This window comes from Panthera pardus, unplaced genomic scaffold (genome assembly GCF_024362965.1).
Source record: "Panthera pardus isolate Hobbes unplaced genomic scaffold, ASM2436296v1 HiC_scaffold_13, whole genome shotgun sequence".
NCBI lineage: Eukaryota > Metazoa > Chordata > Mammalia > Carnivora > Felidae > Panthera > Panthera pardus.
Window position 1 is genome coordinate 77,111,409 of NW_026526688.1, and position 23,979 is coordinate 77,135,387.

A 23,979-nucleotide genomic window follows, 5' to 3' on the forward strand; every position below is an offset into this window, starting at 1 on the left:
ATAGCCCCATATGGCTAGTGGCTACCAGACTGGACAGTAGAGATCTAGAAGAATGTCATATATCTTTGGTATTTTCTGAATCCAAATTCTAGGCATGTGGTTAGACAATGGGAGAGTAAATGTTTGTTAAATTAACTTTGTAGAATATTTGAACATGGGTATAGTCCATTTAGACATTAGATATATAGGTCAAATATATGTATAAATTATAGTTTTTCTTTCACTTTAAACATGTGAGGACTTCAAATAATGTTTTTTATTGTGGAGAAAATATAGCATAAAATTTATTATTTTATCCATTTTTTAGTGTAATTCAGTGGTATTAAGCACATTCACATTGTTGTGCAGCCATTACTGCCATCCATCTCCAGAAGTTTTCCATCTTCCCAAACTGAAACTCTGTATTTGTTAAAATAGTAACTCCTCATCCCCACCCCCTGCCCTTTAGTCCTTGACTATCACCATTCTACTTTCTATCTCCAGGAACTTGACTACACCAGGTACCTCATCGAAGTGGAATCATATAATATTTATCCTTTTGTGGCTGGCTTACTTTACTTAGCATAGTATCTTCAAGGTTCATCTATGCTGTAGCATGTGTCGGAATTTCCTTCCTTACAAGGATGAATAATATATCTGTTGTTTGTGTATACTATATTTTTTTTCTCCATTCATATGTTCATGGACATTTTGGGTTGTTTTCACCTTTTGGCTATTGTGAATAGTGGTTTTATAAACATTGGTATATAAGTGTCTGTTTAAATCTCTGCTTTCAGTTCTTTTGTATATATACCCCAAAGTAGAATTGCTAGATTGTATGGTAATACTATGTTAACTTTTTAAGGAGCTACCTTACCAAATAAGTTTTTAATACTAATTTTTCTAGATCAGCTTTTGCTAAAGATTATTTAAAACTTTTGCTTTAAGTTTCCTTGGCTTCCTTTTTTTGCCCACAACCCCAAGTAGTTAATTATTAGCAAATTAAACTCTAACTGGAGGGTTTTCCACTTATCACATTTATTTTCATATTATATAAAAAACATGGCCTATTATGTTCTAAGTATGGTAGGCACTCAATATTCTTGAAGAATGAATACAGTAGTTCCCCTGACCCTTATCCATGGGGGATATGTTTCAAGACCCCCAATGGATGCCTGAAACTATGGATAGTACCAAACCTTATTCATACGATGTTTTGTCTTATACATACTTACCTAAAATACAGTTTAATTTATAAATTAGGCATAGTAAGAGATTGACAACAATAACCAATAGTAAAACAGAACATTATAACAAATACAATAATAAAAGGTGAATGTAGTTTCTCTCTCTTTTTCAAAATATCTTACTGTGTTGTACTTACCCTTCTTCTTGTGATGATGTGAGATGATAAAATGCCTACATGATGAGATGAAGTGAGGTGGATGATGTGTAGGCATTGTGGCATAATGTTAGGTTAGTATTGACCTGATGATGTGGCACAAGGATGATCATTTGCTTCTAGACCATGGTCGATGACAGATAACTGAATCCATCAAAAGCAAAACCACAGATAAGGGGGACTACTATATGTCATGTCATTATTTAACACTATTCATATAAATATGCATGATTCATTCTCAAAGTTTTCTGGATGTTATAAAACAAATATAATTTTTATAGCCATCCTATATCATAGTGTTAAGTCTTGTGATACAATGCAGTGTGATACAGTAGAATAAACAAACAAGCAAGTAGATGATAGATAGATAGATGAAAGAAAGAAAGAAAGGAAAGAAAGAAAGAAAGAAAGAAAGAAAGAAAGAAAGAAAGAAAGAAGAAAGAAAGAAGTTTAGTTCCTAACCCTGATGCCTACTAGTTGTGTGACTTGGATCTTCCTTAGACTCTATTTCCACATATATAGAACTGGTATGAGAATGCTCACCCCATAGAAGACTAGACGGGGTATAATACACGTAAAGTGTCTGGCGTGGTACCTGTCTTATCATAAGGATTCATCACATGGTAATTCTTTTCCTTATGGTGTTCTCTGTTAAGAAACACAACCATAAAAAGAATATGAATTACTGATCATCACAGAAAGATCATAAAATGCTAATGCTAGATAGGTTATCAGAGACTGTTTCCTAGAGGACACGTGCAGAGTTCATTGTGAAGTGAGGCAAGGAGAAAACAGAAAACAAGAGTAGGCATTAACTTATTCACTTTTTAAAACAACCTTTTACTAAACCCAAATTATATAATAAGGGTAAAAAGTTGAAAGGTAAGTCCCTGCCCTCATCAGCTTGAGTTCATTGTCTAACGTGGAAATATGGATAAGTAAACAATTACAATATACTGTGATAAACTCAGTATAGAGGTAAGTACACTGTATGTATGTACAAACATACAGAATAGGCACTAAACCCAGAATGCCAGAATCCAATCCTGTTTTCTGGGAAATGAGAGGCTATAGATTGAAGGATAAATGAGAACACTGGGTAGAGTCATGAGCAAAGGGTATCTACACAGAAGAAAGGGTAAACACTTTCTGCACATAGGTGAGAGAGAGATCATGATGGGAGAATGCAATGAACCAAAGGTGATAGGGTGAGAAAGAGAGACAGGACCATACTCTAAAGGGCCTTCAGTGACATAAAATGTAATTATAACTGCACTATAAGGCAATGGATTATCGGTCGAAGGTTAGTGACATAACCACGTGTGTGTTTTAGAACCTATTTGAAAGAAGATTGAGCAGATAAGAAGCAAAAGGTACCCACCGGATTATTCTAAGAGTCACTGTGTGATCTTACAGAAAGTAGCTTAGAAGCGGTGGATGGGACATGAACAAGTAAACACAGTGAGAAAAGGAAATAATTGAAGGGAGAATCTTTAATCACTTCATTGAGATATAGCTCACATATGATACAATTCACCCATTTAAAGTGTACAGTAGTTCTTAGCATACTCAGACTTTTACAAGCACCACCACAATCTAACTTTAGAACATTTTTGTCACCACGAAAAGAAACTCCATGCCCATTAGCAGTCACTCTGAGTTTTTTTTTCTTTTTTAATGGGTAGATATTTGACCATGATTCTATGTTAATTGGAAAGATCCAAAAAGAGGGAAGCATGTCAAACATACATGAATGAAAGCATGTAATAGACTTCCAAGCTCTATGAGGGACTGGAAAGGAACAAAATTGATGAGACAGATAGAGATAAGCACTGGACAGCAGGGAACGATACTGCCTTGTCTGAGATTAGAGAGTAGAGGTTAGTCTGAGGACTGGTTTAAGTAAATGTGCATGAATGAGGGGTAAATGCAACAAAATTATGAGAGTTTGTTTTTTAATGTTGAGATAATATTTATGGAAATAACTAACATAATGATAGGTGCTTAATAGATGCTCAATAATAAATGATTACTTTCTTGCCACCATTTTTCTCTGTTGTCAACAGCAGGAGAGTTGGGTGTACAAACATGCTGTAAGGGGTGTGTGTGTGTTTGTGTGTATGGGTAAATATATATGGAGAGAGAAACAGATGGGGTTTTGCATGGTACGTTATGGTGGAATATATAAGGAAGGATCGAAAGTGGAAGGGTGACTGGTGAATTGTTAAAGGGTAGATCTAGGCTGGTTTGGATAGATAAGAAAGGGGCTGGCAAATTGGGACAATTTATTCTTTCATTCATTTATACAAAAAATATTCATTTTATTCAAGGTACTAAAAATACAGAGATAAGCAATAAAGTCGGACGAAATCCCTCCCCTCATGGAACTCACAATGTAACGGGGTGCACACAAAATAAGCAGTAAAGATTAATCTTAATTAGTGATAAGTGCTATGAAGAAAATAAGGCTAGGTAAGGGGATACAGAGTGACTTGTGAGTAGGGCACTATTTCAGAGAGGTTGCTCACAGACTGCCTGTTTATGAACACTTTCCTTCCAACTTTGAGATTGGAATGAGGCTGTACAGGATGACCCAGGAAGGTAGCTCCTACTGCTCTAACCCTGGCCTGCCATGTGCCTGTAACCGCCAGGCCTGGGCAGCCTCCAAGTCACTTCTTGTCACAGCTTCCTGCTAGTTATAAACCTCCCACTGTTGCCCTTTGTTTTGCTCCCCACCCCATCTCCAGGCTACACTATCTTTTCTTCAGAATCTTGTTCCCCTAAGATTCTTTAACATCTCTAATATTAGTAACTTTTTACAGACACTTGACTTATATTAAAACATTATCTCTGCAAGACCACAGTCATGGGACCACAATAGATTTGTGCTTCTCTAGTATTAAAAGCAGACTAGACTAGACTTCTTTCTGTCAGTAACTATAGTTTTACTTATTTCTGTTCACTACTATATATTTAAACTTGGAACACTTAGATATTCACAGAGAGACAAGTTGTTTATGTACAAGTCATGTATTTACCCACTACTTGGGAAGAGCTTCATTTCTCTTGAGAAAGTTTTACTCTAGAGTGAATGGTTAATACATATGGCATAGTAAGTGATCATAAAAATAATCTCTCTATAAAAAAAGCACTAAACGATAGAAATAATAACCATAAGGGGGGAAGAGTAATCAGAGAAACAGCCTGTAGCACATTAAACTTTTATGTTGTTTTTAATTTTTAGAAAACAGCTGGGATATCAATATACAACCATGTCTACATTTACATATATCACACACGAGAGAGAATTATTTTTCAGGCATATGTACTATTTTTCTTTCAAATATCTATGACCTCCACTAAAAGATATATTCTTTAGCTTTTTATTCTAACAGACCTCTTTGCTCTTTATTTCTGTCTCTTTGATACTATTTTTGTTCTTTTTCTCTTTTACTATTTTTTCATCTGTTCTATTTTCCAGCATTATATATATTCTTTTTTTGCATTTTAAAAATTGAGGTATAATTGACATACAACATTATATTAGTTTCAGGTATACAACATAATTGATATTTGTATATATTGTGAAATTATCACCACAGTTAAGTCTAACTAACACCCATCACCATACATAATTATGGAATTTGTTTCCTGTGATGAGTACATGTATTATTTCCTGGACAAAGTATAAATATATCAAAGTTGGTTATTTTCTTATTGTTAATTCTACTGAAGATGGTTTTGACATACTTCTCTTCCTTTATACGATCTTATCAAACCTTTCTGGGGTGCCTGGCTGGCTCAGTCAGTAGAGCATGTGACTCTTGATCTTGGGGTTGTGAGTTCAAGCCCCATGTTGGACGTGGAGCCTACCTAAAAAAAATGTTTCTAACACCATTTCAAAAAAACTAAGATCAAGGAAAGAAATTTAGAAAGAGAAAAATTAGGATAATTGAATTCAGAGTCAGATATGAGTAAGAATAAATATTTTTATTAAGGGCAAAAACCTTGTAAAATCCAAATTCACAAAATAAATATGTAATGAATTGAATATTAATTATACAAATAATTTTTCCTTTCCTAAAAAAATGTAGCATAGGTATTTACCTTATATATTTTCTTTAAATATATTTAGAATATAACTTTATTTACAAGTGTGGTTTCTAGAACAATTTTATATTCTTATCCACAGTTCAACTGTCAATTTTAATATAACTGGTATTTGCTCTATCCAAAAGTTGAGAACTGGGTTATCTAGACCTTAGTATAAGACATTTCATTGATAGAGTTTTAGTAGGTCAGGAATAAGTTTTAAAAATTGTATGTACAGTGATATGCTCTGCCTGAGATTTATACACTATATATAGGAGCACAAAGGAGGAAAAGCTAACCCAGTTTAAGGGGGCAATAACTGCCTAAACATAATCCTTAAGAAATGAGGACTGAAGTAGGCAAAGCAGCAGAAAGGGTAAGGGCATTCAAAGCAGAGAGTAGAGCATGTGGGAAGGAGAATAGTATGGCTCTATGACTGGAAAAGCTATGTGGTAGGTGGGGAAGATATGGGAAGTTGGTTGAAGAATAGCGCAGTTGACCATAGCCAACGTATGGAAAGAGACCAAATGTCCATCGACAGATGAATGGATAAAGAAAATGTGGTGTGTATATATTTGTGTGTGTGTGTGAGTATTACTCAGCAATCAAGAAGAATGCAGTCTTGCCATTTGCAACTACATGGATGGAACTAGAGGGTATTATGCTAAGCGAAATTAGTCAGATAAGACAAATACCATATGACTTCACTCATATGTGGAATTTAAGATACAAAACAGATGAACATAAGGGAAGAGAAGCAAAAATAACAAAAACAGAGAAGGGAACAAAACATAAGTGGGTCTTAAATACAGAGAACAAACTGAGGGTTGCTGGATGTCGTTTGGGGTTGGAGGATGGGCTAAGTGGGCAAGGGGATGTGCTTGTTGTTGGGATGAGCACTGGGTGTTATATGTAGGGGATGAATCACTGGATTCCACTCCTGAAATCATTACTGCATTATATGCTAACTAACTTGAATGTAAATTTTAAAAAATAATAAATTAAAAATATGGCAGCTAAGTTGATGGTATCTCCAAAACATATTTGGAAACCATTTATATCTGTCTATCATTAATCTAAGCCACCATCATCATCTCTCCCCTGGCTAGTATTAATACACCTGGTCACCCCTTTCTGCCTACAGTCCATTTTCTACAGAGCTGCCAGAATATTATTTTGAAAATGTAAATCAGATCAAGTCACTCCTTACTTAAACCTTCCTCTTTCACAGTAAGCAGATTAAAATCCACTTTGATCCACGTGATCTGGCCCTTGCCTACCTCTCTGATCTCATGCCAGGTTATTCTCTTACTCATTCGTGTGTCCTGCCATACTGACCTTGTTTCTGTTCCTGATCATATGAAGATTTTCATTGACTTAGCACCCTTTTTTGATGGTTGTTTTCTCTGATTATTCCAGATTTTCACATTCTGGTTCCTCCTCATTTATGCCTCACCTTAAAGGTCATCACTTCAGTGAGGGCTTGCCTTCATACATGATATCTAGTTATCTTTTTGTTATTAATTTTAACTTATTCTAAAGCTAATGAATGCGGTATATATGATACATATTATTTGAAATCTGTTGAGACTTGACTCACCTTGGACATAGTTAAGTTTCATAAATCTTTTTTTTTTATTTTTTAAAATATTTATTATATTATATTATATTATATTATATTATATTATATTATATTATATTATATTATTTTTGAGAGAGAGAGAGGGAAAGAGAGAGAGAGAATCCCACTAGGGGCAGAGGAGGGAGAGGGAAAGAATCCCACACAGGCTCCACATTGTCAGCACAGAGCCTGAAGCAGGGCTCAAGCTCACCTGATATGGGGCTCCAGCTCACAAACTGGGAGATCATGACCTGAGCCGAAGTTGGATGCTTAACCAACTGAGCCACCCAGGTGTTCCAAACCTTGCATGTATATTTGTAAAACAATGGGTGTTATACAGTTTATAGGAAAAGAGGACATTTTACAGGAAGACAGTAATGAGAAGTGGGGAAGATTAGCAAATATGGTTTTTTAAAATTATTATTAGTTATTGTTCTGTGCTATATTTGGCCTTAAACTAAACAATTCCATACTGCTGTTTTGTAGTTTTTATGCTCTCTTTTTATATATTTTTCTATTTCTACCCTTAAGCTATCAGTCTTGCTTCTTGTACTGTGTCAAGTATAGCTTTTGGGCATCCATCCTCCTACTCTACAATTTCTTAAATGCAGTAGCCTGAGAAACCGGAGTTGATAGAACTAAATTAAAGAAAAAGTAAATAGGTTTGATTACGAGATACATAAATATAAACTACAGTAATCAAGACAACATGTCGTAGTGAAGGAACTGAAGTCCAGTGGAATAGAATAGAGCTTCCAGAAATAGGCATATTACATATGAGCATTTTTTATAAAAATGGTATTTTAAGTCACGTGGGAAAAGGCTATCATGTTTAATATGTGATGTTGGGACAGCTAGCTAATTGTTTAGATATAAATTAATTTAGATTCCCGTTTCACATCTTAAAGTGGAAGAAATTAAAAATGAATTACATGTATTTGTTTAGAATAAAGATTATGTTATGCATGTAAAAAATGAAACTACAGAACTTAGAAGATAATATAGGTGAGTAGTTTTATAGTCTTGGAATGGAGAAGGCCCATTTTGTAAGTCTAATATCAAAACCAAAAGTCATTAAGGAAATTGATGCACTTAACTACATAAAAACTGAAGTTTGTATACATCCAAAAAAAAAAAAAAAAACCAAAACTATAACAAAGTTTAGGAACAGATAATTCACAAAAGATGAAATACAAGCCACAAATGATAAGTAGTTCATCCTCACCAGTAATCAATAAAATTCAGTTTAAAATGCAATATTTTTGCCTGTTAGATTATTTAAGATTAAAAATAATGAAAATCCTAATGTTAGAAAGCAGACATTGTCATGAATCTCTAGTTTTTTCTCACACCCCCCCCCCTCCTCTGGGAAAGGGTTCTGTTTTCACATTAGAATCTCAGAATAGTTTCTGGCAGTTAAAAAAAAAAAGATAAAAGAAAACAATCATTGTCATGTATTTGGTGAGGATGAAAATCAATTTAATCTTTATAGCAATCGATACCAGTTTTTAAAATATTCATGCATTATTTACAAAGAACGTTAACCAAAGCAGTAATTGAACAAGTATGCAGAAAAATGTTAAGTTGTATAGTTGTTCATAATAGCAAACAAACAAACAAACAAACACATAAATGTCTAATAATAGAGAACTGATTGAATAAATACTGGTAAATCCATACAGTACAATGCTATACATTGTCAAAAATATTGCTTTGGAAATATATTTTGCCATATTCCTGGGAAAACATGTTATGAACATTTAAATACAAGTTTTATATGTGTATGTATGCATAAGGACATGTCTGGAATTATAGACTTAAAGATGTTTATATGGCAGTCTAACCAAAAATGGTCATTATCTTTGGTTAGTGAGATCATGGAGTTCTTTCATTTGCTACTTTCTATATTCTGAAAATTGTTTCTCTTCAAAATCAAGGAGAAAAAGCCAACCAATCGACAACTCTTTTTCTCTTTTGAAGGGAAAAAGTCTCCTCTTGAAAATCTGAACAAGTAAGGCATGTTAACATGAGGATAAAGATATTGACTTTGCTTTTGGCTCTTCAGAGATCTTTTATGATTACTTTCTGGTTTTTGGTTATGTTAATATCTTAAACTTTTTCTCACTCCGAAATCAGAGTACCTCCAATCTCTTATTTTGTTATTTAATTCACTGAGCTATGATTTTTTTAATACCTTTTAACAATTTGAGTTTATTTCTTCTCTTTTCCCATCATATTTGAGGAGGACCAAAAAGGTCACTTATACTCGTAGGGAAAATATTTTAGATATATCAGTGCTAATTGTAATTCTTGTCATCATTTTCTAAAATCAAGAAGGCTTTTGGCCCAATATCCATGAATTCTAGATCTCTGGGTTCACTACTTAGGGGTGTGTGTGTGTGTGTGTGTGTGTGTGTGTGTGTGTGTGTGATTAAATAGTTATATAAAGGGCTTTTAAAACTTACTCAGCAAAGCAGTGCATAATAACTATAAATTTAATTTATTTAACTAAATTTAAATTATGCAAAACTATAAAGTAAAACAGTAGAAAGCCCCCATCCCCAAATTTGTATTTTTTTAACTAATATCAGAGTCACATACTGAAGTCAGCTATAATAGTTCCTATAATAGATGTGGTTTGATATATACAGAAAAAAATCCTCTGCCACAGAATCCTTCACCTTTTACTAATGTTTAAAACTCCACCATTAAAGATACAGTAATTTGATTACATATCTTTTTTTTTTTTTAAACAACCTTTTCCAATCATTCAGCTCTTTGTGCATGGGATTTGATAATAGGTTTTGACAAAAGGGGAAATACAGACACAGCACGGGATTTGACCTGCCATTGTGTAGGGAGTGCGGGGCAAATCCTGAGGTGTGCAAAAGGTTAGAAGAAGAGGTGGAGAAGTTGAAAGGCAGAAAAATAAATTGCTCAGGTAGGTAGCTGTTGCTCAGGAACGACATTAATATGAACGATAATTGTGTTTTGTTATCTTGCACCTTGCCAGAAGTTTTCACCACTTTTCCTCTGGAAGGGTCGTTTCTCCTTTACTTTACTTTTCAAGCAAATAGTGTTATTTTATGTTTATGTGAGTTCAGAAATTAGTTACTAATTTCCTTTTGAAAGTGGAACTCAGCTCTATTTACATAGATGGGTGGGGAAGAGGAGGAGGAGAGCGGTGATATTGCTCAATTTAAAGAATTATATACAATGGGGCTCACAATGTGAAAGTAAAATCTGAAAAATTTCCCTAAGTTGTGTTTAGTGTCAGTGGTTGGTTTTCCCTCTTCCAAATTTATCCTTCCAAATGCTGTTTTAGCAACACATAATCACTCTAAGAAGGTCTGTTTTCCAAAAGCAGCAGCAGCAGTGTTTAAGTTTACATGACCCCAGTTTCATGACAGCAGTAGCAAATCAGATATCTTATCCAAGGAAAAGCATTTTTGGCTTAGAATTCAATCACTTTCATGGTGGGAGTCAACAACTTGTTTCAGCTCTAACACTACTGCAGAACACTGCCTGCAGTGAATCTTTCAGAAAGCATAAACACAATTGGTATTTATAGCATTGTTAACATTTGTTAAATAGTTAGAGGAATGGGCTGTAAGTCTGTTTTGAGCAGGTGGGGCAGGAATCTTTGTTGTGACTGCAGTGAGATTTAAGAGTAGGACAATAAGACAACATGATTACTATGATTGTGGCAATAGAGTAAATTAGAAGTATTGAATACAGTGAGTTAAGATTTCATACAGCCACAATTCAGAGTGTTACAAAAATAATTCTGAAGTATCTCTGGCCAGAAGTGTGTTACACAGATGGCATATTTGACATAGTGCAGGGCAGGAACTATACAATGAAAAGGCAAATAAACAGTAAGGATTAGTCAAGTTTTAATTGAAAACCTACAGAAAAAAATAACTTGAAATTATGCCAGACTTTCTTGTACATCAAAACCACAGTAAATAAAGTTTCCCTTAGTCAACTAAATGAACATCAAAGTTGTCAGTAAAGCTGATCCTTATATTTTGCTAGTTATTATTGCATATTGCAGTCTTAGTTAATAGGTGTAGCTAAATTATACATGCAAGGATATAAAGCAGGCAGGGTATTAATATCTTTTTTTTTACGCTGTCAGCTACCCAAGGAATTCTCTGCCATTCTGTCATGCTGATGACTTCTATCATGAACCCTTTTGCTTCAGATGCCATCTTCATTCTAAATTGAGAATGTGAAAAGTAGCCTCAAAGCAAGTGATTAACTTTTGTTCTCTTAATTTTAAACTGAATGCAAGCTTCTAGAAAGAGTTGAGATGAAAAAAATTTCATGGATTTGAAAAATCTATATAAGATTATTTGAAAGTATGATAGGTTTCTAAATGTTCAGAATAGCAACTTTAAAAGCATTGCTAACAAAGATGAGGAAGTTTACTTAGAATATAATCACTGTTTTTAGTTTTCATTGTTGTTGCAAAGAAGCAACTGAAATTCTGTTCATATTTGGAAAATTCTGGAGTCAAGTGCAAATGATTTACATGTTAAGTATTATTAAACTGTGCTATAACAGTAAATTTGTTGCCTTACCCCTCTCTATCCCCGCCAGTACTGTGTAATTGGAAGTGTGTGTGTGTGTGTGTGTGTGTGTGTGTGTGTGTGTGTGTGTTGTCTTTCAACTCTTAAGTTCCTTGAGATCGAAGATCATGTCATCTGATCTCTCACTGTACCTCATTTTATTATTCTCACACAGTGGATACTCACAAATATTACTGAGAAAATAGACTAAATGATTTTAAACACATTTGTTTGATTTTGAGAAATAATTATTTCATGTTCTGAATATAGTAAATTAACTCTCCTGATTTTTTCTTTTCCTTAAGACATTTGCACTACATTTTCACTGTTTTCCTCTTAGCATTGGCAACCTCTTTGAAGCAACATTTCACTTATTTTTCTAGGCAGGCTGCTTTATCTACTCATTTCCAGTAGCTAGAGATGGAGGTGTTTTGAATGAGCACATCAATGTTCTAGACAGAGATACTGTTTGAAATTATCCATGAACACAGTGCCGCTGAATGTTATTGAGTGACGTTTGTTTCTGTTGGTTGTGTCTGCTCTGACTAGCTGGTTTCTTTCAGATTGGCAGCTGGGATTATGCTTGCAGTGGATGGACAGCTATAAGAAGTGGAGATTGTAGTAAGGCTGGGCCAGGCCTCAATTTAATGTGTGTCTGGAATGTATGGGTTCAGTTAAATGCACTAATGGGATATCTGTGCATATTTTTACAATTTAAAATTGCCTTATGTTTTACCTTACTAACTTCCATAATATTATTGAATAAATATATAAGTAAAAATATTCCTCTCCTTCCCTAATATTCCCTCTGTGCTGAGTAATTACTGTATTCTTATTTTTTAAATAAGTTTTACTTTACTTAGCAAGCTACCCTTTATCTTTGTTCTTTAGGTACTCCTTACCATCATCATGACATGTATATGCCTCCAGATAAGCAATGCATTGTGAAAAACATATAATTTACTTATAAAATTTATATACTTTTATAAATATTTAATTAATACTAAGTGATAACAAAATATTGCTAAATGAATGGTGCCTTGAAATCAGGTTGACATAAGTTAGGAAATAAGCTCAAATAACAAAATTAACTTTGTAGTAAGATCTCTGGATTTCACACTTTTTCACCAGTTTATCAGCTGGAGTTGTTCCTAAATGATTAAATTCTTCTGGCTACTATGTTGACGGAGAAATTAAACTTCATAAAGCTGTATCAAATATTGGCAGATTTTCATTTAGATTTTCATATTTTTTATTTAAGATTTTTTCAAAATGGAAAATTTTTTTTAGATTTTTTTTTTTTAAGTTTATTCATTTTGACAGAGAAAGAGAGCACAAGCAGGAGAGGGCAGAGAGAGAGGGTCTCAAGCAGATTCTACACTGTCAGTGTGGAGCCTGGTGCAGAGCTCAAACTCACGAACCCCAAGATCATGACCAAAATCAAGAGTCAGACACTTAACCAACTGAGGCACTCAGGCACCCCTGTTTTTCTTTCTTTAAAATTTTTTTTTAATGTTTATTAAGTTTTGAGAGTGAGAGACAGAACACGAGCAGGGGAGGGGCAGAGAGAGAGGGAGACATAGAATCTGAAGCAGGTTCCAGGCTCTGAGCTGTCAGTACAGAGAGCCTGACACGGGGCTTGAACTCAAGAACCATGAGATCATGACCTGAGCCAAAGTCGGATGCTTAACCAACTGAGCCATCCAGATACCCCATGTTGTTGTTTTTTTTTAAATAATGCATTTTTTGTGTAAGATGTTAAGCAGTATAAAAGTGAATAAAGTATTAATTTTTATTCTGCAAATCTTTCCATCTACTCCCCACACAGATAACAGCTGATAATAGTTTGGTACATCCCTCCCAGATTTTATGCATATATATTCAAGTACAGTAAAACATCAGATTGCAAGTAACTTGTTCTGCGAGTATTCCACAAGACAAGCAAACATTTCTAATCAGTTTTAACTTGATAAATGAACGATGTCTTGCAATACAAGTAGTATGTGACACTGAATGTCACATGATCACACCTGAGCCAGTGGTTCTTGAAATTCACTTTGATATACAAATACTTTGGATTACAAGCATGTTTTTGGAACAAATTATGCTTGCAAACCACGGTTTTACTGAGTATATGTATACTCACATCACACATGTAAATATATGTGTGTGTTTAAATATTTTTATTTATTTTAATTTTTTACTTAAATGAGGTCATACACCATCTTCTTTGGTAATTAGGATTTTTTTTTCAATCAGTGTATTATAGTCTGGTTTCCATGTCAGATACACTTAGTTCAACTTACTCATGTTAATGGCTGCATAGTATTCCATTATCATAGTTTAAGTAGTTTTATTGCCTGAGTTTTACTGTTGGAGACTGTAATATTTGTGTCTAAATAATTTTGCATTCATCTGATTCTTTCCTTATAAAAATGTATAGAAGTAGAGTCAAAAGCATAGTCTTTAGTTGAAAACATAAAAATTTGACTCAACTAAATTTTTATTTTTCTATATGTCTAATTTCTCAAAATTAAAAAAAAAGATTATGTTTCAAGTCCAAGTTTACAGAGAGTTACTTCTGTTTAACTTATTTCTTCACTATACTGTTTGGTCTCTATTTTGAACATATATCTGGTTGAGTTTAAGACATACCAGTATATCCATGACATTTTTTTCCTGATTGGCTATTTATATTTTACAGTTATGCTTTACAAAGTTTGAATTCTATCTTTTTTTTATTTCTAGGGCACTTGGAATATTTACATTTCAATCTTAAAAGATTCCTTTTAAATAATTTGAGTTAGGTTCATTATGTGATCTTTTAAAAATTTTGTTCTACTAAAAAATAACTCTATATTTCATTTCTTAGGTTAAGAAAGAGTCTGATTTCTCAATGTTTGTAAATGATGCTTTGCTTTTTTTTTAAAACCAGCTAGAGAGGTTATCCAAACAAAACCATATTTATTATATAGATAATTTTCTCTTTTGCAATCTTCATGTATTTCTTATCAAGTACATTTACTTGTTATGGGTCCTCTTTTAGCCTTAGTAAGTAGTTCATATTATCAGGATTTTTGTCCTTTAGGAATTAAGCACAAAGTTAAACATATTATGATTAAGTAATCATTTGATTAGTATACTTTTTTAATTTGCTGATACCAAAGCTAGATTTTTTTAAAGTTTTATTTAAGAGAGACAGCATGAGTGGGGGAGGGGCAGAGAGGGTGGGGGGGCGCGAGGGGAGAGAGAATCGCAAGCAGGGTCTGTGCTGTCAGCACAGAGCTTCACCCAGGGCTCAATCCCACAAACTGTGAGATCATGACCTGAACTGAAATCAAGAGTTGGATGATTAACCGACTGAGCCACCCATGTGCCCCCGCCAAAACTAGATTTTTAACTGTGGCTCCAAAGAACACTGAGGCTGGTCAACTAGACAGTCGGTAAACATTGAGTGGAAACCTGTCAAATATTTGGCAAGTGGTCCTCAACTTAAGATCAAATGTGTGAAAGGCAAGAGAAAAACTGGCACAAGTAATGATAATTATATGTAACAGTAGAAATCAGTGAATGTTCTTAATGTGACTCTTTTTTAAATACTGAAAAGTGAATTCTGAAATATAAAATATAAAGTCTTATTTGGATTTTTAAACCTTTCTTGGTAAAGAATTACTCTAGAATCTTGAGACCACTTTGTAGAATTTAATTTAGGTAATGACAGAAAATCTTGATATGTTAATAAATGGAATGTGTTTACTTAATAAGTTATTCTTTTCAGTTTCTCTATCCCAATTTTCTAGTGCTTTTAGATGTAAACATATAGGGGATAAAATGCAATTGCAGAGTTGTGTGCTTAAAAGAAACAGTGTACATAATGTGTTTACCTTAATTGCATCCAAATTTTTAAGTTATTTCTCTTCCAAACCCATCTTAAAATAAAATTTTACAACTTTATTGTTGGTTACTAAGTGTTATGCTGATTTAACTTGTTTTCTCTCTTAGATTAAAAAGACCAGTTCTGAGAGACTAAAATAGTCATTATTAAATTGAAGCCAAATACCACATTGTCACTAAGCCAAGTCTACTTTTATTTCCTTTCCTTTCTTTCTTTCTTTTACTTTCTCTAGTGTGTGTATCTATATTCTCTCTCTATACATATTCTCTCCCTCTCTGGATACAGCTATAAAATCATGCAGGTATGCAATAGTTGGCCCAGAAAACAATGGAATACACAGCTTGTTGAAAATATTTTCATAATATTTCCATTTGGAAATCCATTAATAAATTCTCTAGGTAATATCTGAGATGCTGTTTATAAAATATAAATATGTGGTTTTACTGGAATGTCTCAGAGTATTTGCATAGTCTTTTTTATTACTATGTATTTCAACATCTGGAATGCTGCCTGCCGAACTCAGGTTTTATTATAGACAGTAGTAACGTGCTATTTGCAGAAATAATTGGGAATTGATGAATAAGAATGTTAAGTAATTTTTAGTAGAAATGTTTAATAGAATGTTTTATTCAATGTAGGGCTGCTTCGTAATGGTCGTAAGAGTGTATCTTGGCTGGATCCCTGCTGAATTATGTTGACTTGAATGGCCATTCATTCTTTCAGTAAATATTTATTGAGCAACTACTGTATGTCAAGCCCCCAGAAGCACAAAAATATTTGATAGTCTCTGGTCTCAAGGAGACTCACAGCCTAGTCAATAAGGCAAAAATTATTAACGAGTAATTAGAATATTAGATAAGTAAGTAGTAGGCATCAGTACACACTGCTCTAAGAGCAGCAAGGAGGGACAGCAACAGTCTGGATGAGATCAAAAATGAGCTTTCCCAGAAGGCAGAGATGCCTGAGCTAAGTCTTAAAGAATGATAAGGAGGCAACCACACAGAGAAAAGAAATAGAAAAAAAAAAAAAAAAAAAAAAACAGGAAAAGAAAACAATCTATACAAAGGCAGTATGACACATTGCATCTCACATTATACAGTATGAGATGACCAGAGGCAGAGGGTGAGACTGGAAGTATAGGCAAGGGCTATGTTATTATTAATCTTAATTATGACTGGTTGGTAACAGTTATGAATGCTTACTTAACCTCAACCAGCACTGTGTTAACTAAGTCATGTATATTTTATATATGTATATGCATCAACACTTATTTTATACATATATAATGTATATATTGTATATATATAATATATATACATTAAACACTTATTTATAGTTTGCTTTGTGTCAAGAATTGTTCTAAGTGTTTTATATCATCTCATTTAATCTTCATAAAAAACAATAAAATATCCACTCTATTATCACCATTTTTAGATGAGGAAACACAGTCACAGAAGGTTAAGTTACTTGCCCAAAGTCACTCAGCTAATATGTGATAAAGCTAAGATTTTGAATTAAGCAGTCTGATTTCAGTGTCTGCATACTTAACCCCATGAGTGGTGCAACCCCGTGGAAAGGAATTTGGATGGAAGGATTTTACCTAGAGAAATCACATAATCAAATTTGCAACTTGAGGATTGAACATCTCTTGCAAGCCCAGGAGTGTTTGACTCTTAAGAAAGATGAAACCTGCTGGCTAATATTCACAATTTTTTGGTCATTGTAGGATATTTTTTCCTCAATGTAGTTTTACAGTAGAGGTGAAAAAAAAAACTGCTTAAAAGCAGGAACACTCTTGTTTTTCAGTGAATCTTTCTAGCACATTGCCTAAGCTGAACCCTCTATGAGATAGCCTAAGGCCAAATGTGTTAATAATTATTGAAATTGACTAAGGGGTACATGGGGATTCATTATCCTATTTCATAATAGAAATTTAACATAATAAACAAATTTTTATCACCTGGAACCAAAACTATCTAGATGAAGCAAAGTTCATTCAAAACAGTTTAGGCATGTGGTAGAGTTATTAAGCTACCGTATTACCAACCTACTTTCCTGAATCTTCTACCTGTATGTTTCCTGTGATTTCAAACCTCAGTTGTGCCTCTATATTTTCTGTTGCTTTATACAAAAGGCTGAAGGGAAAAGTGAAGAAAAAGTGATAAATAAAATTACTTTCAGGGGCTTTATCTTTTTTTTTTTAATTACTTTTGTTTTCAATATATGAAGTTTATTGTCAAATTGGTTTCCATACAACACCTAGTGCTCATCCCAAAAGGTGCCCTCCTCAATACTCATCACCCACCCTCCCCTCCCTCTCACCCCCCATCAACCCTCAGTTCTCAGTTTTTAAGAGTCTCTTACGCTTTAGCCCTCTTCCACTCTAACCTCTTTTTTTTTCCCTTCCCCTCCCCCATGGGTTTCTGTTAAGTTTCTCAGGATCCACATAAGAGTGAAACCATATGGTATCTGTCTTTCTCTGTATGGCTTACTTCACTTAGCATCACACTCTCCAGTTCCATCCATGTTGCTACAAAGGGCCATATTTCATTCTTTCTCATTGCCACGTAGTACTCCATTGTGTATATAAACCACAATTTTTTTATCCATTCATCAGTCGATGGACATTTAGGCTCTTTCCATAATTTGGCTATTGTTGAGAGTGCTGCTATAAACATTGGGGTACAAGTGTCCCTATGCATCAGTACTCCTGTATCCCTTGGGTAAATTCCTAGCAGTGCTATTGCTGGGTCATAGGGTAGGTCAATTTTTAATTTTTTGAGGAACCTCCACACTGTTTTCCAGAGTGGCTGTACCAGTTTGCATTCCCGCCAACAGTGCAAGAGGGTTTCCGTTTCTCCACATCCTCTCCAGCATTTATAGTCTCCTGATTTGTTCATTTTGGCCACTCTGACTGGCGTGAGGTGATATCTGAGTGTGGTTTTGATTTGTATTTCCCTGATGAGGAGCGACATTGAGCATCTTTTCATGTGCCTGTTGGCCATCCGGATGTCTTCTTTAGAGAAGTGTCTATTCATGTTTTCTGCCCATTTCTTCACTGGGTTATTTGTTTTTCGGGTGTGGAGTTTGGTGAGCTCTTTATAGATTTTGGATACTAGCCCATTGTCCGATATGTCATTTGCAAATATCTTTTCCCATTCCGTTGGTTGCCTTTTAGTTTTGTTGGTTGTTTCCTTTGCTGTGCAGAAGCTTTTTATCTTCATAATGTCCCAGTAGTTCATTTTTGCTTTTAATTCCCTTGCCTTTGAGGATGTGTCAAGTAAGAAATTGCTGCAGCTGAGGTCAGAGAGGTCTTTTCTTGCTTTCTCCTCTGGGGTTTTGATGGTTTCCTGTCTCACATTCAGGTCCTTTATCCATTTTGAGTTTATTTTTGTGGATGGTGTCAGAAAATGGTCTAGTTTCAATCTTCTGCATGTTGCTGTCCAGTTCTCCCAGCACCATTTGTTAAAGAGACTGTCTTTTTTCCATTGGATATTCTTTCCTGCTTTGTCAAAGATTAGTTGGCCATACGTTTGTGGGTCTAGTTCTGGGGTTTCTATTCTATTCCATTGGTCTCTGTGTCTGTTTTTGTGCCAATACCATGCTGTCTTGATGATGACAGCTTTGTAGTAGAGGCTAAAGTCTGGGATTGTGATGCCTCCTGCTTTGGTCTTCTTCTTCAAAACTACTTTGGCTATTTGGGGCCTTTTGTGGTTCCATACGAATTTTAGGATTGCTTGTTCTAGTTTCGAGAAGAATGCTGGTGCAATTTTGATTGGGATTGCATTGAATGTGTAGATAGCTTTGGGTAGTATTGACATTTTGACAATATTTATTCTTCCAATCCATGAGCACAGAATGTCTTTCCATTTCTTTATATCTTCTTCAATTTCCTTCATAAGCTTTCTATAGTTTTCAGCATACAGATCTTTTACATTTTTGGTTAGATTTATTCCTAGGTATTTTATGCTTCTTGGTGCAATTGTGAATGGGATCAGTTTCTTTATTTGTCTTTCTGTTGCTTCATTGTTAGTGTATAAGGATGCAACTGATTTCTATACATTGATTTTGTATCCTGCAACTTTGCTAAACTCATGTATCAGTTCTAGCAGACTTCTGGTAGAGTCTATCAGATTTTCCATGTATAATATCATGTCATCTGCAAAAAGCGAAAGCTTGACTTCATCTTTGCCAATTTTGATGCCTTTGATTTCCTTTTGTTGCCTGATTGCTGATGCTAGAACTTCCAACACTATGTTAAACAACAGCAGTGAGAGTGGACATCCCTGTCGTGTTCCTGATCTCAGGGAAAAAGCTCTCAGTTTTTCCCCATTGAGGATGATGTTAGCTGTGGGCTTTTCATAAATGGCTTTTATGATCTTTAAGTATGTTCCTTCTATCCCGACTTTCTCAAGGGTTTTTATTAAGAAAGCTTGCTGAATTTTGTCAAAAGCCTTTTCTGCATCGATTGACAGGATCATATGATTCTTATATATAAAATTTTTATAAATGTGATGGATCACATTGATTGATTTGCAAATGTTGAACCAGCCCTGCATCCCAGGAATGAATCCCACTTGATCATGGTGAATAATTCTATTTATATGCTGTTGAATTCGATTTGCTAGTATCTTATTGAGAATTTTTGCATCCATATTCATCAGGGATATTGGCCTGTAGTTCTCTTTTTTTACTGGGTTTCTGTCTGGCTTAGGAATCAAAGTAATACTGGCTTCATAGAATGGGTCTGGAAGTTTTCCTTTCCTTTATATTTTTTGGAATAGCTTGAGAAGGATAGGTATTATCTCTGCTTTAAACGTCTGGTAGAACTCCCCTGGGAAGCCATCTGGTCCTGGACTCTTATTTGTTGGGAGATTTTTGATGACTGATTCCATTTCTTCGCTGGTTATGGGTCTGTTCAAGCTTTTTATTTCCTCCTGATTGAGTTTTGGAAGTGTGTGGGTGTTTAGGAATTTGTCCATTTCTTCCAGGTTGTCCAGTTTGTTGGCATATAATTTTTTATAGTATTCCCTGATAATTGCTTGTATTTCTGAGGGATTGGTTGTAATAATTCCATTTTCATTCATGATTTTATCTATTTGGGTCATCTCCCTTTTCTTTTTGAGAAGCCTGGCTAGAGGTTTATCAATTTTGTTTATTTTTTCAAAAAAACAACTCTTGGTTTCATTGATCTGCTCTACAGTTTTTCTAGTTTCTATATTGTTTGTTTCTGCTCTGATCTTTATTATTTCTCTTCTTCTGCTGGATTTAGGCTGTCTTTGCTGTTCTGCTTCTATTTCCTTTAGGTGTGCTGTTAGATTTTGTATTTGGGATTTTTCTTGTTTCTTGAGATAGGCCTGGAATGCAATGTATTTTCCTCTCAGGACTGCCTTCGCTGCATCCCAAAGCATTTGGATTGTTGTATTTTCATTTTCATTTGTTTCCATATATTTTTTAATTTCTTCTCTAATTGCCTGGTTGACCCGTTCATTCGTTAGTAGGGTGTTCTTTAACCTCCATGCTTTTGGAGGTTTTCCAGACTTTTTCCTGTGGTTGATTTCAAGCTTCATAGCATTGTGGTCTGAAAGTATGCATGGTATGAATTTAATTCTTGTATACTTATGAAGGGCTGTTTTGTGACCCAGTATGTGATCTATCTTGGAGAATGTTCCATGTGCACTCGAGAAGAAAGTATATTCTGTTGCTTTGGGATGCAGAGTTCTAAATATATCTGTCAAGTCCATCTGATCCAATGTATCATTCAGGGCCCTTGTTTCTTTATTGACCATGTGTCTAGATAATCTATCCATTTCTGTAAGTGGAGTGTTAAAGTCCCCTGCAATTACCACATTCTTATCAATAAGGGTGCGTATGTTTGTGAGTAATTGTTTTAAATATTTGGGGGCTCCTGTATTTGGCACATAGACATTTATAATTGTTAGCTCTTCCTGATGGATAGACCCTGTGATTATTATATAATGCCCTTCTTCATCACTTGTTACAGACTTTAATTTAAAGTCTAGTTTGTCTGATAGAAGTATGGCTACTCCAGCTTTCTTTTGACTTCCAGTGGCATGAGAAATAATTCTCCATCCCCTCACTCTCAATCTGAAGGTGTCCTCAGGTCTAAAATGAGTCTCTTGTAGGCAGCAAATAGATGGGTCTTGTTTTTTTTATCCATTCTGATACCCTATGACTTTTGGTTGGCGCATTTAGTCCATTTACATTCAGTGTTATTATAGAAAGATATGGGTTTAGAGTTATTGTGATGTCCGTAGGTTTCATGCTTGTAGCAATGTCTCTGGCACTTTGTCTCACAGGATCCCCCTTAGAGTCTCTTGTAGGGCTGGTTTAGTGGTGACAAACTCCTTCAGTTTTTGTTTGTTTGGGAAGACCTTTATGTCTCCTTCTATTCTAAATGACAGACTTGCTGGATAAAGGATTCTCGGCTGCATATTTTTTCTGTTCATCACATTGAAGATCTCCTGCCATTGCTTTCTGGCCTGCCAAGTTTCAGTAGAGAGATCGGTCACGAGTCTTATAGGTCTCCCTTTATATGTTAGAGCACGTTTATCTCTAGCTGCTTTCAGAATTTTCTCTTTATCCTTGTATTTTGCCAGTTTCACTATGATATGTCATGCAGAAGATCGATTCAAGTTACGTCTGAAGGGAGTTCTCTGTGCCTCTTGAATTTCAATGCCTTTTTCCTTCCCCAGATCCGGGAAGTTCTCAGCTATGATTTCTTCAAGTACACCTTCAGCACTTTTCCCTCTCTCTTCCTCCTCTAGAATGCCAGTTATGCGTAGATTATTTCTCTTTAGTGCATCACTTAGTTCTCTAATTTTCCCCTCATACTCCTGGATTTTTTTATCTCTCTTTTTCTCAGCTGCTTCTTTTTCCATAATTTTATCTTCTAGTTCACCTATTCTCTCCTCTGCCTCTTCAATCCGAGCCGTAGTTGTCTCCATTTTATTTTGCAGCTCGTTGACAGCATTTTTTAGCTCCTCCTGGCTGTTCCTTAGTCCCTTGATCTCTGTAGCAAGAGATTCTCTGCTGTCCTTTATACTGTTTTCAAGCCCAGTGATTAATTTTATGACTATTATTCTAAATTCACTTTCTGTTATATTGTTTAAATAATTTTTGATCAGTTCGTTAGCTGTTGTTATTTCCTGGACTTTTTTCTGAGGGGAATTCTTCCGTTTCGTCATTTTGGATAGTCCCTGGAGTGGTGAGGACCTGCAGGGCACTTCCCCTGTGCTGTGGTGTATAACTGGAGTTGGTGGGCGGGGCCACAGTCAGTCCTGATGTCTGCCCGCAGCCCACTGCTGGGGCCACAGTCAGACTGGTGTGTGCCTTCTCTTCCCCTCTCCTAGGGGCGGGATTCACTGTGGGGTGGCGGCCCATCTGGGCTACTTGCACACTGCCAGGCTTGTGGTGCTGGGGATCTGGCGTATTAGCTGGGGTGGATCGGCAGGGTGCACAGGGGCGGGAGGGGCAGGCTTAGCTTGCTTTTCCTTCAGAGATGCTTCGGGAGGGGCACCGGGAGGGAATCAGACCCGCTGGAGGGATGGATCCGCAGAATCACAGCTTTGGGTGTTTGCTCGGTGCAGGCAAGTTCCCTGGCAGGAACTGGTTCCCTTTGGGATTTTGGCTGGGGGATGGGCGAGGGAGATGGCGCTGGCGAGTGCCTCTGTTCCCCGCCAAGCTGAGCTCTGTCATCTGGGCCTCAACAACTCTCCCTCCCGTTGTCCTCCAGCCCTCCTGTTTTCCGAGCAGAGCTGTTAACTTATAACCTTCCAGATGTTAAGTCCCGCTTGCTGTCGGGACACACTCCACCGGCCCCTCCGCTTTTGTGAGCCAGACTCGGGGGCTCTGCTTGACTGGCGGGCCGCCCCTCCACCCCGTCTCCCTCCCACCAGTCTGTGGAGCGCACACCACCTCGCAGCCCTACCTACCCTCTTCCGTGGGCCTCTCTTCTGAGCTTGGCTCCGGAAACTCCGTTCTGCTAGTCCTCTGGTGGTTTTCTGGGTTAGTTAGGCAGGTGTATGTGGAATCTAAGTTATCAGCAGGACACGCGGTAAGCCCAGCGTCCTCCTACCCTGCCATCTTCCCAGGATCTCCTTGAGGGGCTTTTTCAAATCACACATAATCCCCCAGAATTTCTCACATAGCCCTTAAGAATCCTATATAGTGAAACACTGAAGTGTTGTCACATCCCTCAGCTGTGTTAGGGTGAAGAAATGAGAATTACTGCCTTCATTGGCATCTTTCAGACATTCCCTGTAAGAATCCTTGGTCTCTTACTAATACCAGTTAGCAGACTTCCCTTACATTCCCTATTCTCCCCCTTGCCCACATTTGGCCTTGTCAAGAACTGTACTCATGTCTCAAGCTTGGTTTTGTCCCTAGTTCAAAC

At 35.8% G+C, this 23,979-nt stretch overlaps 1 protein-coding gene across 6 annotated transcripts in view; it reads left to right on the top strand.

The window, feature by feature from the left end:
- The window catches only part of LRBA (LPS responsive beige-like anchor protein), a 781,419-nt gene that overhangs the window by 701,150 nt on the left and 56,290 nt on the right, over nucleotides 1-23,979 (top strand). The gene's annotated exons all lie outside the window — the stretch shown is intronic.